Below are 7555 nucleotides of genomic sequence, written 5' to 3' on the forward strand. Positions count from 1 at the left end.
ACAAAATTAAAGACATGAAAACATTAACATGAAACACAACCCAAAACACCACATTACATATCTCCCCTTCTAAGGGTGGCTCCTGACGCCTTAATGTAACATCCACCCCAACCAACACAACGTCCAGGAGGATGGAGGACACACACGGAAGTGGCATGTTCCTCCATGACACCCACAGTAAATCCTAGATCTGTGCCACTGTCCAATGGTGGTGATTTAAATTTTATTAGTTTTAATTGTAAAGGCCTTAATAATCCTATTAAACGTAGTAAAATACTACATCATCTGTCCCAATTGGATGCTCATATAGCCTATTTACAGGAGACCCATCTGAGAGACAGAGACCAACACAGGCTGAGGGGGAGATGGGTGGGGCAAATGTTCCATTCATCTTTTTCTGGGAAATCCAGAGGTGTAGCAATTCTATTACATAAATCTATTCCTTTTGTACATTCAAAGGTGATTTCTGATTCCTCAGGGAGATTTGTCATCGTTACTGGGCAAATTTATAATGTCAACATTGTAGCTAATCTGTATGCCCCTAATTGGGATGACAAATCTTTTTTCAAACGTTTCTTTTCAACACTTTCAGAGTTATCTTCTCATTACCTTATTCTTGGAAGTGACTTTAATTGCTGTCTTAACCCACAGCTGGATCGCTCCTCTTCTAACTCTTCTCCTCTGTCTAAATCCTCTAAAGTTATCCAATTATTTATGAAAGAATTCTCTGTTTCGGATGCTTGGCGATTTCTTAACCCCTCTAGCCGGCAATATTGCTTTTTTTCACACGTATTGATTATTTTCTGCTGGACAATAGACTTCTACCAAGTCTGGTTGATTGTAAATATGAAGCTATTGTTCTTTCTGATCATGCCCCAGTTTGTTTGAAAATCCATTTTGATAGTTTCATTAAGTCACGTACTCCATGGCAGTTTAATAAAAGGTTACTTTCTAATGAGGGCTTTATCAACTTTATCTCTCAACAAATTGATTGTTTTATTAGTGTAAACAAAACAACAGAGGTCTCTGCTGCTCTTTTGTGGGAAAGTCTAAAAGCTTACATTAGGGGGGAAATAATTTCATATACCGGATACGAGAGGAAACTGAGAACTGAAAAATTATCTATGTTGGCAAAGCAACTATCTCAGCTTGATATTTTATATGCCACATCCCCATCCCCAGATATACACAAAGAACGCCTGACCCTAAAATCAGAATATGATATCCTTATGACTCACAACTGAAATTTTGCTTAGAACAAGGTCTACTTACTTTGAACATGGTGACAAAGCTAGTAGACTTCTAGCACACCAGTTACGCAAGGCAGCTTCAGCCAATCAAATTCCCAAGATTCGAACCGACACAGGTATTACAACTAATCCCTTGCACATTAACTCTATATTTAAAGAATTTTTTATGTCCTTATACTCATCTGAGCTTTCCACTAACTCTCCCTGCTTTGACGATTTTTTTAGCAATCTAGTCATGCCTTCCATTGAACAATCATCTTCCGAGGAATTAGATCAGCCAATTACTATCAAAGAACTTTATGTAGCTGTTTCTTCCTTACAGGCAGGGAAATGTCCAGGGCCAGATGGGTACCCAGTTGAATTTTATAAAGTGTTTTGGCAAAAACTTTCCTCTTTACTATTAGAAATGTTTAATGAATCATTTGAAAAAGGCTATCTCCCTCAGACCCTTAATCAGGCTTCTATTTCACTTTTCTTGAAAAAAGAGAAGGACCCATTAGACTGTACTTCCTTCCGCCCAATAAGTTTGTTAAATGTAGATTTCAAACTGTTATCAAAATTACTGGCTTTAAGACTTGAACATGTTCTTCCAACTATAATTTCATTAGAGCAAACAGGTTTTATCCGAAATCGTCACTTATTCTCCAATCCCAGGCAGATTTTTAATATAATTTACAATCCTTCTCAGGCTAATACTGAGAAAGCTTTGATTTCGATGGACGCTGAAAAAGTGTTTGATAGAGTGGAGTGGAATTATTTATTTTATACTTTGGGTAAATTTGGTTTTGGAAAGAAATGTATTTAATGGATTAAGTTACTTTATTCTTCCCCACTGGCTGCAGTAAGGACAAACAATACTCAATCTGATTATTTTCGTTTATATCGCTCCACAAGACAAGGATGTCCCTTAAGCCCTCTTTTATTTGCAGTAGCCATTGAACCCCTCTCTATCGCCCTTCAATCTAACTGTGTCATTACTGGGATAGTTAGGAATCAAGTGGAGGTAAAAGTGTCTTTATATGCAGATGATTTACTTATTTATGTTTCTAATTTATCTAATTCTGTCCCTGCTGCCTTAGACACACTTCAATCTTTTGGTCAAATTTCTGGATATAAATTAAACTTATCCAAAAGCCTAATATTTCCTATTAATACATTAGCAAAAAATTTTCCTTTAAGTACCCTACCTTTTAAAGTATCTTCATCTAGTTTTACGTATCTTGGAATACATGTTACACATAAATATGTAGATTTATTTAAAGCAAATTGGTCTCCTTTGTTGTCCCGAACTAAGGAGGATTTTGAACGATGGTCTCTTTTGAATCTCACTTTAGCTGCTCGAATTAATGCTGTTAAGATGTCGGTTGTCCCACGTTTTTTTATATTTGTTTCAATGCATTCCTATGTTTCTCCCACAGAAGTTTTTTCGAGATTTAGACTCCAAGATACTGGACTTTATATGGAATAAAAAGTTCCCCAGGTTACGTAAAGCATATCTACAGAGACACAAGTCTGGCATTACCTAATCTGAGGTTCTATTATTGGGCCACCAATATTGGAGCCTTGAAATGTTGGCTTTATTATACGAATTTAGAGTCTCTTCCCCCATGGCTTATGATGGAAGCAAATTCCGCAAAACCCAGCTCACTGAATGCTTTAGTACATTCTCCCATTCTGTCTTCTACCTCACCCTTTGCTAAGAATTTGACAGTAAAGATCACTCTTAAGATTTGGGCGCAGTTTAAGCGCTTCTTCGGATTACAGTCATTCTCAATCCATGCTCCGATAGCCAGTAATCCTGTTTTTGCTCCCTCTCTGTTGGACAGTGGCTTTTTATCTTGGGCTAGTCGTGGCGTTAACGTGTTCCATGATTTATATATTGCTGGCACTTTTGCTTCTTTTCAACAGCTTAGAGAGAAATTTTCACTTCCAAAGCAGCATTTTTTCAGATACTTACAAATTCGTAGTTTTGCTTGTGCCACATTTTCAAATTTTCCTCTCCTGCCTAATGATACTCCTTTGAATAGTTTTTTCATTCCGATTTGTACTTTAAAAGGCCTAATCTCGCAAATCTACTTTCAAATCCATAGCTTATGTCCGGAGTCTTTAGACTCCATCAGGGCTCTTTGGCAAGATGATGTGGAAGAGGAGATATCAGATGAACTATGGGAAAAGATCCTCAACAGGGTACACGGATCATCTGTATGTGCCAGACATTCACTTATTCAGTGTAAAGTTGTGCATCGTGTCTATTTTACAAAAGCGAGATTGGCTAAGATTTATGAAGGTGTTTCTCCAGCATGTGACAAATGTTGACAAATTCCGGCAAACCTGATCCATATGTTTTGGCTTTGCCCTTCATTGTATAATTATTGGACAAACATTTTTGAAACCTTATCATTTATTACAGGGGAAAGAATTGAACCGAATGCTCTCACTGCTTTGTTTGGAATTTGCCCCTCTGTACCATCCTTGTCAATTCTTAAACAGGATGCAATCGCCTTTGTTACTCTGTTGGCCAGGAGATTAATATTGCTGAACTGGAAATCTAAAACGCCCCCTTCACATTCTCATTGGTTATCAGATGTTCTTTATTTTATTAAATTAGAAAAGATACGATTGTCCCTCAAGAAATGCTCAAATAGCTTTGGAAAGCTGTGGGGCCCCCTCTTTCAGTATATTAAAGAGAATGGTTCTTTACTCAGTCCAGATAGTTGATGGGAAAGGAGTAAGGCTTGATTTCTGAAGGTTGTTTTACAAATCTCATAAACAGCTTGAATAACGGATTAATACATGTATATAATTATTTTTATTATTAGTTTCTATTATTCTGACTGTGCATTGTTTGTTCATGTTTTTTTTTTTTTTTGTTTAGTTTGCTTTTTTTGTTGTATTTGTTTTGCACCTTATTTATTAGTATTGACACACATTGTGTTTATCATTGCGTCGTGGCGTTAACGTGTTCCATGATTTATATATTGCTGGCACTTTTGCTTCTTTTCAACAGCTTAGAGAGAAATTTTCACTTCCAAAGCAGCATTTTTTCAGATACTTACAAATTCGTAGTTTTGCTTGTGCCACATTTTCAAATTTTCCTCTCCTGCCTAATGATACTCCTTTGAATAGTTTTTTCATTCCGATTTGTACTTTAAAAGGCCTAATCTCGCAAATCTACTTTCAAATCCATAGCTTATGTCCGGAGTCTTTAGACTCCATCAGGGCTCTTTGGCAAGATGATGTGGAAGAGGAGATATCAGATGAACTATGGGAAAAGATCCTCAACAGGGTACACGGATCATCTGTATGTGCCAGACATTCACTTATTCAGTGTAAAGTTGTGCATCGTGTCTATTTTACAAAAGCGAGATTGGCTAAGATTTATGAAGGTGTTTCTCCAGCATGTGACAAATGTTGACAAATTCCGGCAAACCTGATCCATATGTTTTGGCTTTGCCCTTCATTGTATAATTATTGGACAAACATTTTTGAAACCTTATCATTTATTACAGGGGAAAGAATTGAACCGAATGCTCTCACTGCTTTGTTTGGAATTTGCCCCTCTGTACCATCCTTGTCAATTCTTAAACAGGATGCAATCGCCTTTGTTACTCTGTTGGCCAGGAGATTAATATTGCTGAACTGGAAATCTAAAACGCCCCCTTCACATTCTCATTGGTTATCAGATGTTCTTTATTTTATTAAATTAGAAAAGATACGATTATCCCTCAAGAAATGCTCAAATAGCTTTGGAAAGCTGTGGGGCCCCCTCTTTCAGTATATTAAAGAGAATGGTTCTTTACTCAGTCCAGATAGTTGATGGGAAAGGAGTAAGGCTTGATTTCTGAAGGTTGTTTTACAAATCTCATAAACAGCTTGAATAACGGATTAATACATGTATATAATTATTTTTATTATTAGTTTCTATTATTCTGACTGTGCATTGTTTGTTCATGTTTTTTTTTTTTTTTTTAGTTTGCTTTTTTTGTTGTATTTGTTTTGCACCTTATTTATTAGTATTGACACACATTGTGTTTATCATTGCTTTCTGTGTCTTTGTACACTATTTTCTGTGTAGAAAATTTATAAAAATTGTATTATATATTTTTTTTTAAATAAATAAATAAAAAAAATCTACCTGGTGATAAAGTCCACAAAAATCCTGAACATAATCCTCTAAGGAGCGATTACCTTGACGGAGGCAAACTAGGCGATCTGCTGGGTTCATTTTGTTATTGGTCGTGTATTCTGTAAAGAATCATCCACTGAAGGCGAGTGTAGTGAAGAACCCAAGTGCAGTTTATTTACAGAGTGATCCAAACATCCAAACAATAATCCGAGACTTGACTTGAACCGACTTGACGAGGCATGAAACAGACTTGACATGAACAGACTAGACTGCAGGTTACAACATCAATACACGACAAGGGCACAATGGGAACATGAAGCCACTTATAGGAAACAAGAGGGTCACATGACAAGAACAAACCAATGGGAAACAAGACACATGACTAAGACAACCAATCAGAACATGACACAATGAACAGGGGAACCAATGGCATGAATACATGAGGGCAAGGGAAGCATGACACAAACAGGGACCATAAAACAATTACAAAATTAAAGACATGAAAACATGAACATGAAACACAACCCAAAACACCACATTACAAGCGGTTTTTGATTTAAATTAGATCGTATAATTTAGAAATTTGCAAAATTTGCGAAAGCAAAAACAGAATGGTCTGACTTTAGTTTTGTGAAACTATACTACATAAAACATATCTGCATGAAACATAAACAGCAGACGGGCTGAATGAGAATGCAAATTCACTCTCTCTGTTGTCAGCTCCAGCTTCTATCACCTTCGAAGACTAGCCAAAGTTAAACTCTTCTTAAGTAGGAAGAGTTTTGAGATTGTATGCCATGCTTTTATTTCATCATGGCTTAATTATTGCAATTTGCTGTATCATGGGCTTGTATTCATCGCTGTATTCACACTTCAATATACACTTCAATTGGTCCAAAACGCGGCTGCCCACAAACTGGACCGCATCACGCCTATTCTAAATGCACTGCACTGGCTACCTATTCATTATTGCACTGAATTAAAAAAAATTGTTGTTTGTATAGCGTAAAGCATTAAACAATCTTGCTTTCAGAGTTGATTACTGAACATAATCCAGTCAGAGTGCTCAGATCACAGAACAGTCATCTTCTACAGGTACCCAGATCTAGACTGCAATGCAGGGGTGATAGAGCCTTCGCAGTAGCTGGGCTCATGTTATGGAACAAACTGCCATTATCTGTCAGAACAGCGACTACAGTGCCTGAGTTTTGTCTTTAAAGTCTTTAAACACTTTTTGTAATCACAATTTTGTACAGCACTTTGGTCAACCAAGGTTGTTTTAAATGTGCTTTATAAATAAATTAAACTTAAACTCTCTGGCAGCAGGTGGCGCTTATGGAACAGCAGTGATACAACATTTCCTTGGTTACCGCTGTAAATAAAGCAACGCTGCTACTTTAATATGTGCTATACCAAAGACTATAGAATACTTTAACTCTTAAAGGGACTTTGGCTATACACAGAGCTAATAAGCGATGAAAGCGGTTGAATAGGGCCCCATGGCCGCCAGGGGGCCCCATGTCAGAGCAAGCGCAACTTCTGACACCTGCTTGTTTGTCATGGAGGTCAAATTTACATTTTCAAACAGCCATTCAGATTTTTTTTTCCTTTAAACACTTTAGTGTTTATCAAATGACACCAAATATTTAAATATGCCATATTTTTATTAAAACATTTGTTTACACATACATTTTTGCATTTTAATCAGGAATAAAACATGCCAGCCAAGAAAATTGATTATTCTGATTATAATAATTATAGTATGTATATATATATATATATATATATATATCATTATAATTGATGATAATACTAATAGTAATAATACATTATTCTCTTCTAATTCGAATGGTTGGGGTGGTGGGGAGGGGCGAGTTTGTGGTTAGAACGCTTGGTTGAGTTAGTGCATCAGAGAAAACGAAGAAGAAGAGCTGCTGTGCTGTAGCTTAAAATTTTCGGCATGTCTAGAACAATTCTTACAAGTACAACACGACGTAGCTGGGCGCCGAGGACAGACGCCGAATGGCGCCGCCGGTGTGCCTACACTCATAGAAAATAATGTATTTGAATTTTAAAGACATGGCGCGACGCTGCGCTTCTCGTCCGGTGCGCGACCGCCTGAAACGCTGTTTTTTTTCACCTCCGTGCCCAAACGTCTTTGTTTGGGCTTCCGAAAGCG

Source organism: Sinocyclocheilus grahami, unplaced genomic scaffold (genome assembly GCF_001515645.1).
Source record: "Sinocyclocheilus grahami isolate Dianchi unplaced genomic scaffold, SAMN03320097.WGS_v1.1 scaffold147.1, whole genome shotgun sequence".
In the NCBI taxonomy this organism is placed as follows: domain Eukaryota; kingdom Metazoa; phylum Chordata; class Actinopteri; order Cypriniformes; family Cyprinidae; genus Sinocyclocheilus; species Sinocyclocheilus grahami.